Here is a 13,413-nt window from a genome sequence, read left to right as displayed (position 1 = left end):
AAAATTTAACACAGGATGGATACAATTTTTAAAAGTTCATGAAATCGATTGAAATTTGTTACTCGGGGGTTTTCGGGGTCGCTGATTACGAATCTAATGTCAAATTTAAGAAATTAAAAATGGCGAATCTAATATGGCGGACGACAATATTAAAAACTCCTCGTATTGGCTTCAAATTTGTTACTCGGGGGTTTTTGGGGTCGTTGATTACGAATCTGAAGTCATATTTTCAAAATAGCGGATCTAATATGGCGGACGATAACATTAAAACTTCATATATTGTCTTCAAATTTACTACTCTGGGGTTTTCAGAATCGCTGATTACGAATCTAAAGTCATATTTTCAAAATTCAATATGGCGGATCTAATATAGCGGAAGACAACATTAAAACTTCATTTATTGGCTTCAAATGTGTTTATCGGGGGGTTTTCGGAGTCGCTGATTACGAATCTGAAGTTAGATTTTAAAAATTTTAAATGGCGGACGACAAAATATATCAATGCTAACATAATTTCATCAGCTAATAATTTTGGCGAATCTTACTTGCATGATGGCCATTCTGAATCTGAGTGTAAGTCCGATGATATTTTTTCTGAGGCAGATCATGATTTTAATTCCTTGTTAAAGGGGCAAGAGCAGTTGTAAAATTCTATTGAAAAACCTTATTTTTAAGTACCATTTTCTCAACTCCAAATAATTTTTTTATCACATTTTGTTCTGATGATTTCATATACAAAGGACGAAAATCTTATTGTTTGACAAAGACAAATATTTAATTTTGAATTTTCTGTGACATTTTGAAAAAATAATGACCTATTTTCTTCATTTTTTTGTTAAATAAGCAAACAACTTTAAATAAACTAATTTATTTGTAAAACCGAATAACCAGATTACAGTCCATTAATGTACAAGTATTAAAAAAACATCCGTTAAGTGGTTTTCAAAAAATTGGTACCTAAGTGATCTAACATTTAAAATTTTTAAAATCGGACTTTAGATTCGTAATCAGCAATACCGAAAACCCCCTAGTAACAAATTGGAAGCTAATATATAAAGTATTAATATTGTCATCCGCCATATTAGAGCCGACATTTTGAATTTTTTAAATCTGACTTCGGATTCGTAATCAGCGACACAAAAAACCCCCAAATAACAAATTTGAAACCAATACGATAAAATTTTAATATTGTCGTCCGCCATATTTAATCCGCCATTTTGAATTTAGAAAATATGATTTTAGATTCGTAATCAGCGAACCCGAAAACCCCCGAGTAACAAATTTGAAGCCAATATATGAAGTTTTAATATTGTCGTCCGCCATATTAGAGCCGCCATTTTGAATTTTGAAAATATGACTTCAGATTCGTAATCAGCGACCCCAAAAATTCCTGAGTAACAAATTTGAAGCCAATACGAGGAGTTTTTAATATTGTCGTCCGCCATATTGGATTCGCCATTTTGAATTTTTTAAATTTGACTTTAGATTCGTAATCAGTGACCCCGTAAACCCCCGACTAACAAATTTCAATCGATTTCATGAACTTTTGAACATTGCATCCATCCTGTGTTAAATTTTGGAAAATTGTTTATTTTCAGGCGTCATTTTGAATAAAAAAATACCAAAAATCTTAAAACGCAAAGCATATTTTTAAACTAAAACTATCGGGAAACCGTTTTTATACCTTAGGTAATTTGGGAAAATTGATATGACAATTAAAATTGGAAATAAAAAAAAATTACTTTCCAAAAACTTGTATTTTTGAAAAAATAAGGGTTAATCGTCACTTTTTGGAAATTTTGAACATGTCATTCGAAAGAGCTACCCTAAAAACGTATGGATATGTCCTTGTAGAATTTTTAATAATTTTTTCCTTTTAATATTATGAGCTTGAAATCGAAGTTAAAAATCAGCACATTTGGGCGTTAAAGGGTTAAGGGTCGATGATTACGAATCTGAAGTTGGATTTTCAAAATTCAAAATGGTGGATTCAATATGACGGATGAGAATTTTTATTTTCGTCTAATTCTGTTCAAATTCGTTACATATGGGTTTTTGGGGTTGCTGATTGTGAAAATGAAAATATTATATTCAAAATATTGTGTCATTGGAACATACAAGTTTTGCCAAATATAACGATTTTGAACTGAATCAGACAAAAATAAAAATTTCTCATCCGTCATATTGGATCCGTCATTTTGAATTTTGAAAATTCAACTTCAGATTTGTAATCAGCTGCCCAAATAACCTCCAAGTCAAAAAATTTGGGCGAATAATAAAAACATGTGAAAATTCTCGTTTGTTAGTGAAAAAAGTTGTAGGCTTGTCAAATCATCGGTAAGTACATAAGTTTATTGTGTACTTTAAAGTTATTTTGTCGATTATTATTTTGAAAATAATGAAATTGTAGTTTTCCAAAAGATCCCGTAAGGAAAGAGAAATGGGCGAACATCCTTCAAATAAACAATGAAAAAATTATAGATGGACAGGCAGTCTGTTCAAAACATTTTCTTAGTTACCATTTTTAATTAAAGACGCTTAGAAACTAACAATGAGAAAGGTTGAAAAGTTTTTAATAATGTTTCTAAAATTGATGTATATATATTTATTTTTGTATTGCTTTATGTAATGCGTATGATTAAGAACTTAAGACTGTTTACTTCTATTACTTTTCTGCTGCTATTAAATAAAGAGATACTCTCGAAAATCTTTTGTTTTAAAACTATTTTATTTTAAATTTCATGCTTTTAATTTACTTTTATGGAAAATAATAACAGGTTTTTGGAATGTTTTTGAAAATATAGTTATTGTAGAATGATTATCAATTTTTTTTAATGAAACAAAACACTGAATATTAAACGTATGAACAATCACAGTAATTTAAATAACAGAAACAAGTGCGCGCTTTGTATTTAAACATACAGCGCAAGCGTAGTAAATCTACCAATTCGAAAGGTCCCCGCTAAGCTCTCCCTCTTCCGATCGACCGAAAACACCCCCTCGTCTAAAGTAGGACCTTCCACTCCGTCCCTATATTTCTTATGTCCATGGAAAATATCAAGGATTCTCAACTCAAGGAAAAGTTATCTGACCAAGGAGACAAGGTTGTTTCTCAAGATCATTTCGAACCAGTAATTCACCTCAAAATTCCCACAGGACATGTCTCTAATATTTCGGATAAAGGTAGCAACAACGGATCCAAAACCGATTCAACTCTCAAATCATCAACCAAAGTAGCAATACAGCAACTGTGGGATAAGTTCAACACTTATCATGACGAACTCGATCGGGTGTTTTCAAGCTTTTGGTTTTTCTAGCAGAGCTGAGCAGAATCAATCCGAACTTGAACCAAATTCCATCCGACACGTGCAGTATAAAAGCTAAAATAATTTTGAGCACTTGAAGTTTTCGAGCACTCAAATATTTTTGAGTAACTAAAAAATTTATAATGCTCGAGTATCAAGCCCGGCTCGAGCTCGACCATGCTATTCGAGCTTTTTGCACACCTCTACTCTTAATTATAACTTGTATTTGTTTTTGCCTGTTAAAATTTGTCTAAAATAAATAAAAGTAAGTTTCATTATAGATAATTGATTGGAAATTTTCCAAGGATTGTAAATTTGGGCACAGTTTTTTTCTATAAAGCTACGTATAAGCACAAAAAGGCAAAACCGTAAGGAAACATCGAAAAAAATCGAATTATCTCACTATTTTGCAGAAATGTGGCTAAAAACTCAAAACACCCAGATTTCCGAAATAATCATTTTAATAAGTATGGCTTTTCAACTATTTTTCCTGAAAATTTGAGCCAAATCGAAAAAGGTGTTTTTGAGTTATAAATTTTTTTTAAAAAAGAAGTTTTTTTAATCTACTGCGCATGCGTTTTGAAATATCTCAAAAATTCTAACGGCATTGGATTCTTTGGAAAATTTCCCATCGACTATTACTTAAAATTTTTGCTAGATAACTATTTTTGAAGGTAGAATACGCCTAAAAACTTTGAAACAAATCGGTAACTTGTCACGTACAACTGTGTGATTTACCCGTAGAATCCCCCTTTGAACAACACCGAGAAAAAGTTACTATATTTGCTATTAAAATTGATAGACATTTTTTGGGTTAGAATTTTATTAAAAATCTTATTTACGTTGGTGTGAATTTATTCTTTGGCAATAATATAATAAAAAAAATAATAATAAATGTAATAGTAAAAATTGTAACGTCATGTTAAGAATTAAAAATAATTTATTACTTAATTAGTTTTTTAATAAATTTTGAAATTTAAAAAAAATTAGAATTTAAACATTTTTTATCATTTTAATTTTTTTACTACTAAAAATTGTAATTGTTTTAAAAACTAAAGAAATATTACTGGAATCCAAAAAATAAAATTTCCTAAAATCGTCAAAAATAATTTTTTTTATTTAAATAATTTTAAATTCTAAGTTATGACAGAAAAAAATTAACACCACACATTTTGTAGAGTTGAATTTTCAATTGTCTTTCTCAGTAACTTTTCCTTCAAAAAGTTGTCTTATTTATTTACATTATTTTTGTTCTTTTTATAAATAACAGATGGCATACTGAAATGGAAGGAGATACTGAGGACGTTTTTTATGAGTCTGCCCAATCAAAAAATTGATGAGTCAAATAAAGATCCTGAGAATAATGATTTGAATTAAAATATGGTATTTTTAAATGAGAACGTCGGAGAAGAAAATATAATAATTATGAACATGAATAATCCTGATTCTGTATATAAATTTCAAGAATTTGAATAAATTGTGCTGATAAACACTGATGAAGACGAAACGTTAATAGAGGATGTCGATTTTTCTGAAATAATTAATTTGAATTAAGAATTAAATTCAGTTCAAAATTCAAACCTACCCACAATTACTGTTCATGTTGAAAATGTAAAGGCAGGTAGCAGTACTGAAAAACCAAGTACATCTAAGAAGCGTTTGCGATCACGAAACAAAGATGAAAACTATTTTTTGAAATACCATTTACTTCCCATATGTAAAGAAACTTGTCGAAATAAATGATCTGAAAAATTTAGACCAGAATATAGACAAGCAATTTTTGATTGCTTTTGGGGAAAAAACTGTGGTGAACGACGATTATATTTTGACGCTTATGAAAAAAAAGAAAAGTCAATGATGACGAAGAGTCATATAAAAGAAATTCCTCCTTAATTTATACATTACCTCAAGAAAATGGTCTCTAAGTTAAAGTGTGTAAAACTATGTTTCTTCATACACATGGGTTAAAAACTGATGGCATGGTAACTGAACATTTTAGAAATAAGCATGAGAACTGCGGTTTAATAGTTACTGTTGATGGACGAGGAAAAAATTTATGGTGTAAATCCATTGATGAAGGTCGAATTAAAATTTACATTAATTCATATCACTTACAGGTTTCGCACTATCGTCAAGTCAACTCTCCTAATTGATAATATTTACCATGTGATTTAACAATCACAACCCAGTGGGCACAGGGACGTCTAAAAGACGTCCTTTTTTGTCCGTGTACAATTCGGGGACAATGATGGTAATGTCTCTGAGTCATCAAGAAGACAACTAAAAGACGTTCTATGTCTGGTCCAAAAGACGTCCAAAACACGTCTAAAAGACGTGTTTTGGACGTCCTTTTTACATTCCTTCAGATCTTAAATAGACATTTCTTTTATAACATTTTCTAAGTTGAAACTCGGTAATAATGTATTAAATTTATTATAAGTTTAATTTTATTTTTTTCTAAAATGTGGAGAAATAATGAAAAAATTCCTACGAAGCTGGGATCGAACTCGGATACCTTGGGCTTGAAGCACTGCGCCTTAAGCACCTCAGCCGTTTTAAGACAGATACGAACCTCTACAAAGTTAACGATCTCACTTGTCAATGAAAGGAATTAAACTTAGAAAAATTCTAATGAATTTCACATTCATGAATTTCTAAGTCTAAGTTGAACAAGTGTGACCACTGGGTAAGTATGTGGAAAAATTATTTAGAGAAAAATAGTCGATATAAAGTCAGCTACGAAACATACAGGAAAGCATTTGAGGAGGAATATGTTTTTTAGGATTTAATACACCAAACGCTGATGAATGTCAACAATGCCGTACATACGAATCCCATATCTGTCCACAAGAAAACACTAATTCATCTGATCCTAATCATGCTGAAATTCACTGTGCAGTTTGCAGAGACCACGATCTTCATAAAACATATTATACTCAAGCTCGAGAGGCTTATAGTAAAGACAAAGCTGAACTAACATGAAGGCAGACAGTGTCCATGGTACTTTAGGAAAGGCGTGGAAAAATACTGAAGAAATTCTCACATTTGAAGATTTAATCGTCTTTATGGAGAAAGCGAGTTCTCTAATCGAAGTTTTACAAATGCAAATTGAGGACTTCAAACATTTTGAGGACCATTGCCGCGTAAACGTCAAAAAACACTGATTTACCCCTATTGAAAATCCCCATATGGGAAACCATATGGGAAACCACATGGGATCCTATGTCAAAAACCATGTAAAACCCTACTTCCATGAAGGAAACCACGTGGTTTACCATGTGGTTTCCCATGTCAAACCATATGGGAAATTGAGACAGGATTTTAGTTAGGAATAGACATGGGAAATTTGAACAGTTCATCTATGCATAAAACCATATCAAATCCCACATGTTTTTCCCAGTCAAATCCTAAACCGAATCCCATGTGAAAAACAGTATCATTTATTTATAATTATTTTCTCAAGTCAATCCCCAAGTGAAAAAAGTATCATTTATTTATAATTATTTTCCCATGTCAAATCCTAAATCAAATCCCATGTGAAAAACATTATCCGCCTTATTGAATATCCCTACATGGGAATCCACTTGGAATTTTACAAGGGATTTCACATAGGATTTTATATGGGAATTGACATAGGATTTCATGCAAGATTTCACCTAGGATTTAATATGAGATATCACATAGTATTTTATTAAAGATCCAATGAAGAAATTTTCAAAGGATTAAAAATTATTTAATAAAAAATTAAATAATAAATAGTATTAGTGTTACAAGTCATCAAAAAAGTAAAAAAACGATCATTTGAAACACGTCCTCTTTGCTACAGGTTCTCAGCTTTTATATACTTCCAGAGTCGTCTCAACAGCGAGAGAAGTCACTTTCGCCACCTAGCGGTGAAAGTATAGGAATTAAGTATCATTACTAAGGAAACCATGTGGAATACCACGTAGGATTCCATGTGGTTTCCTACGTGGGGATTTACATGGGATTTTACTTAGGAATTTAAGTAGAAATAAATTCCCAAATGAATTCCTAAGTAAAATCCCATGTAAATCCCCATGTAGGAAACCACATGGAATCCTACGTGGTATTCCACATGGTTTCCTTAGTAATGTTAAAGATTACTGTCGCTCCTATACTTTCACCGCTAGGTGGCGAAAGTGACTTCTCTCGCTGTTGAGACGATTCTGGAAGTATATAAAAGCTGAGAACCTGTAGGAGAGAGGACGTGTTTCAAATGATAGTTTTTTTACTTTTTTGATGACTTGTAACACTAATACTATTTATTATTTAATTTTTTATTAAATAATTTTTAATCCTTTGAAAATTTCTTCATTGGATCTTTAATAAAATACTATGTGATATCTCATATTAAATCCTAGGTGAAATCTTGCATGAAATCCTATGTCAATTCCCATATAAAGTCCTATGTGAAATCCCTTGTAAAATTCCAAGTGGACTCCCATGTAGGGATATTCAATAAGGCGGATAATGTTTTTCACATGGGATTTGGTTTAGGATTTGACATGGGAAAATAATTATAAATAAATGATACTGTTTTTCACTTGGGGATTGACTTGGGAAAATAATTATAAATAAATGATACTGTTTTTCACATGGGATTTGGTTTAGGATTTGACTGGGAAAAACATGTGGGATTTGATATGGTTTTATGTATAGATGAACTGTTTAAATTTCCCATGTCTATTCCTAACTAAAATCCTGTCTCAATTTCCCATATGGTTTGACATGGGAAACCACATGGTAAACCACGTGGTTTCCTTCATGGAAGTAGGGTTTTACATGGTTTTTGACATAGGATCCCATGTGGTTTCCCATGTGGTTTCCCATATGGGGATTTTCAATAGGGACCATTATTGAGTGAAATAAAAGTAGCAGAGTTTCGAAAAGGACATTCCAATCTTTTTTATAAAAAATACTTTGTTGAAGGTTATAGCGAAGTCGATATTTTAAAAAAGAAATTCAATGTTAAAGGACCTTTTCCAAAATACTGTGTACTTCCTCGTGGTATAAATACAACAAAAAAGTCAAAAATTATCGAGACCCTTGTACCTCTTATGCCTATTAAAAACCAACACTTTAGGAGACTTTACACAGTTCCTCATCGTCGAGAGATTTGGTAACTTCAAACGAAGAGTAGAAAAAATGAAATAAATGTATTTAATAATAAAAAATATTAACATTAAATAATTAATAATAATTTGTATTTTTTCTGTAAAATTGTTTAGAGGAATATAAAATGTGTTTTTAATAAAGACAATTAAACAACTAAATGTTTCTTTCTTTATTTTAAATAAAATTAATAAAACTGATTAATTTAACTAAAAAATTTACTAGAAGGGGTGGGTCTGCTAAATCTTACGAACCATAGAAAAAATGGCGCTAATGTATGTAAAAAATATTACAAAGGGGGGTGGGTGGTCAAATTTTCCAAAAAAGTGACTTACGTAATTTATGGACGCGGCCCCTTAGATAGTCCATTTTTAAAAGAAAAAATGTGGTAAAAAGTATTAAGTGGAATAAATTCCATGTTGTATTTTAAATTTCCATGACATTTTCAGGTATTCCAGACCTTTTTTAAAAATCCCTAACTTTTACAGGTTTTCCAGGTTCTGTAGCAATTCTAAAATAGAAAGTTTAAATTCTTTTTTATCGCCTTGCTCACACGTAGAATTCACAATAATAGATTATTTTGCAATTTTGATGGTTCCCGTGGAATAGAGCTCCGAGGTAAATTCGCCTATTCAGAAAAATTTAAAATACTCGTTTTTAAGACAATTTTCTGGAAATTAATTTATTCTCTATTCCACGCTTCTTACCGGGTTGTTGACACTCAAGATCTCATTAGAAAGTGAAGTTACTCTCTAAATCTGAATATGTGAAAATTTACATATTTGTACGTTATAAGTCGTCTTCTCGATCAATAAGTGCATATACACTGGTAATAAGTGAAATTTCACTCAGAATAAGTGAAAAATTCACTTATTTATAAGTGTATATGCACTTATTGATCGAGAGGACGACTTATAACGTACAATAAGTGAAATTTCACATATTCAGATTTAGAGAGTAGAATGCCTGTACCGCTCGGGTCGTTAGACGGACGAATGCCAGTGCAACGCCGGTTGCTAGTTGGTATAAATTTTGATCCGGCGGTCGGATCAAATCCTGTACCGCACCTGTACTGCCAACAGTAGAAAGACTGTACCGAAAGTCGGATCTGACTTTGTACCGCGCCAGCAGACATTGTCATCCGAATGGTACAGACTGCCTGCACTGGCATTGACTCTCCAATTCGAACGGCGCGGATTCTAGACGGTTGGACGATCCGGTATTCGTTTGACTTTTCCACCTGGGATGTTTATTGTTATTGTAGAATATACAAATGCAATATTATAGATAAAAAACCCAACTGACCGGTTTACCCCAGGGGGTGGGGCAAACCGGCCAGTTTGCAAATTTTTTTAAAGTTAACACAGTAACTAAACAATAAAAGATAAAGTATAGGTACACTACCGACGGAAATTGTGCGAACGCACAGTGGGGCAAAATGTAGTAAGAGGCGTCAAAATTCTCTAACCACGTCAATTCTTAATTAAAATGAATGCACTTTGGTGGCATGAAGCTTCAAGTATCACATAATTTAAAACCCTTGCCGCATTTACAAAATTCAAAATGGCGCCTGTGCTGTAAGGGCCTACAGTTAGTTATTTTCGTATTTTTTAAAAGTTATGAACATTAAAACTGAATAAATTTGCACAAATAAATTCTAGAAATGTTGCTAAAGGTATATTTTGCGACTGAGGGCTAAACTCGTTAGGAATCTGCATTGCAAGTTAATATTCATAAAATAAATTTAAAAATAATTTAAAATAATTTAAAAAAATTTTTAAAAATGTGAAAAATAATTTTGTTTTTTCCCAATGGGAAATTTACAACTGGCGTAGTACTGCGCCAGCACTGGCGGCAAGGCTGAGAGCCAGCACCGGCATGGCACTGGGATGATAACGCCGTCTGGCGCTGCCGAAGTACTGTCTGTCAGTGCTGCCAGACAGCGCTGGCGCAGCACTGGACCAGTTCTGGCTGAGAATATTGCCGCAATAAATGCCGTATTGTTATTAATTAGTCGTAAATTAATAATTATAAATAATTTAACAACAAAATGGTAAATAATATTAATAAATAGTTAGTATTCATAAAATATTTCTCTTCTTAAAGAAATTGTATTAAAGATGGAGACTAACAATGGATATAGTAAATGAAGTAGAAAAAAATTGTTTATAACATTTAAAAATTAAATAATAAACAATTACAGTAAGTGTGCATTAGATTTTCATATTTTAATACCTAACGATTGGAATCTAGAAATATCGCAAACCTATGAAAATAAACAAAATTGCTGACGAGGGGAATCGAACCTACGACCTACGGACTAAAAGACTAACGCTCTAACCACTATGCTAACGACACATGTGTACAGTAAAGTATTAACATCTCAGTATCATTCAGACATACAATTATTGAGTCAAAGATGAGAAAAAAATAGGGATACGTTAGAAATAATAAATTGAAATAAAATAAATTAAACTAAATTTTTAATAATTAAATTAAATTACTTTACTTATTGCATTTAACATTTTACGTAATTCTTAAATTACGTGGTAATTTTTAAATAATTTTTTATTCATAGTAAGAAGTATAATAGTATTTTAATAGGAACCAAATTATTATTGAGATTAAAGTTTGTTTATAATTGTAATTTGTTTAAATAATTTATTATTTACAAAATTAGACAATTGTGTTAAATTGTTATTATTAAATTTAATAAGAATAAAAAAAAAACAACTGAAAAGTAAAATATTAATTTTTTCAATAAATTTATATTTCTAAACATTCATAAACTTTTTTATAATTTTTTTCAAGTTTATGTCAAAAAGGCAATGTTGGCAAAGAGCGTTCTAAACAATTTTTCTATACTCAGCCAGCACTTGCCGCCGTGGCTTGTCCAAGCTTTTGCGAAACAAAAATTCTGTACTGCGCCAGCACTAATTGTCGAGGCTCGGCTAGACTACGCCGAACAATCGTCTGAGTACTAAGCCAGTGGTGAACATCGGCACTACACTGGCATTTCCCATTGGGTCTCTGTTTAATAAATGTTGATTGTAATGACTAGATAGAGTTTGGAGCTCAGTTTTAAATTTGACTTTGCAGTTTGCAAAACGTTTCTACTTAATTTGACAAATTATTTTTCTTTCATTGTGAATTATTGTATTGTAAACCGTTATTTATTTATTTATTATCTACACCACCGTCCAAAAGTATCAGGACGATTACATTCTACTCTATAAAAAAACATGCCATCACTTTTTCAATCATATCTCGGAAATAAAAGGAGATACAAGAAATAATTAAATACGGTTAGAAAGCTGATTAAATTCTGCGTAAAATAAGCTGTCTGTAAAGTCATTTCGTTAATTATTTTTTAAGTTGTAGAGTGAGAAAGAAATAAAAAAAATATCAAATTTTTTCATTTTTGTCTCTTGATTTCAACTTTTTCAAAAATCTAGAAAAATTTAGATAAAATTTTTCTAAAAACACAGAAATCTTCGTTAGAATTTCAGCTTTGAAATAAGCCTTCAAAGATTAAAAAAGGTTAATCCGTCTTTGATATATCATTAAAAATGTGAAGCCGTGTTTCGACCGATTGGTGCATTGAAATTTAACTGTGACAACTCGATTTTGGCTTCGCGCGGCTGCAAATGAGAGAGAAAGCAGGGACGAATTCATGCGGGGGAACGATGAACTTTTGAGTTTCTTTATATTACTCGTCAAACATCATTATTTATTATTCTCCAGAAAAAATTCGTCCCTATTTTCTCTAATTCGCTGCCGCGCGAAGCCAGAATCGAGTCGTCACAGTTGAATTTCAATGCAACCAATCGGTCAAAACACGGCATCACATTTTTAATGATATATCGAAGACGGATTAACCTTTTTTAATTTTCGAAGGCTTATTTTAAAGCTGAAATTCTAACGAAGATTTCTGTGTTTTTAGAAAAATTTTATCTAAATTTTTCTAGATTTTTGAAAAAGTTGAAGTCAAGAGACAAAAATGAGAAAATTTGATAATTTTTTTTTATTTCTTTCTCACTCTACAACTTAAAAAATAATTAACGAAATGACTTCAAAGACGGCTTATTTTACGCAAAATTTAATCAGCTTTCTTACCATATTTAAGTTTTTTTTGTACCTCCTTTTATTTCCGAGATGTTAAGAATGAATTTATTTATTATTTAATAAATATTAAATATTTAAATTATTTCACCCCGTAGTGAACGTCAATGCTCTAAGGAAACAAATAATTTTATTTAAAGGTAGTGGATTCCTTTTTATTCTTGGTTATCATTTCAACCAATCGGGTGAGAGACCGTATTTTGGAAAGGAATGAATTTATTAATAGGATAATCTAATTTTTAAATAAAATCAGCAATAAAATAATATTAAATGACAAACTTTTATTATATATTGAAAACAATCGTTTATGATAATGAATTGTGTATGTGTACTTTTTGTGTTTGCGTATTCAGTATACTCACTTTAACTGTGTTGTAGTGTCTGGAACCTTATATCAAGATTTATTTTATTATTATCTTTTTAATTTTTTTAAAATATTTTTCACATATAAAAATACTATGTCAATTACTCTTTTTAAATCACTCAATGAAAATCTCTGGAGTCCCTTCTTGAGAAGTAAAGGCAACTTTTGCCTAGCTTCGGCTACTATGGCCAAACATACTTTGTTTCGCCAAGATTCACGGGCAACTGCCATGATTTCCCTTTGTCGATTCTTTTTATTGAACGACATTTTGGTGGGAAAGACCTACTTATTACTAAGTTATTACTTAATGATTATCTGCTACCTTGCAGATTTGTTTGAATGTCATTACCCAAGTTCTGTTGCTTTGATGAACCACTTTTTACATTGAGAAATATCGTAAGTAAATTCTACTCACTCTTAAAGGATATTTGACACAGTTTTGCACATTATAAAGTATCACAATCTTCATTTCATTATGTAGATCTTAATA

The 13,413-nt window shown here is 31.2% G+C and overlaps 1 long non-coding RNA gene across 1 annotated transcript in view; it reads right to left on the bottom strand.

Moving 5' to 3' along the window:
* Positions 1-13,252, bottom strand: part of LOC122502396 — a 44,886-nt gene extending 31,634 nt beyond the window's left edge. Inside the window, exon 1 of the long non-coding RNA XR_006301634.1 lies at positions 12,922-13,252. This is a non-coding gene — a long non-coding RNA (uncharacterized LOC122502396). The remainder of the gene's footprint in view (positions 1-12,921) is intronic.
* Between the last annotated feature and the right edge of the window lie 161 nt (positions 13,253-13,413).

The sequence above is a fragment of the Leptopilina heterotoma genome, unplaced genomic scaffold (assembly GCF_015476425.1).
Source record: "Leptopilina heterotoma isolate Lh14 unplaced genomic scaffold, ASM1547642v1 Lhet_228, whole genome shotgun sequence".
NCBI classification, from domain to species: Eukaryota; Metazoa; Arthropoda; class Insecta; order Hymenoptera; family Figitidae; genus Leptopilina; species Leptopilina heterotoma.
This window is presented reverse-complemented; position numbering and strand designations above follow the sequence as displayed.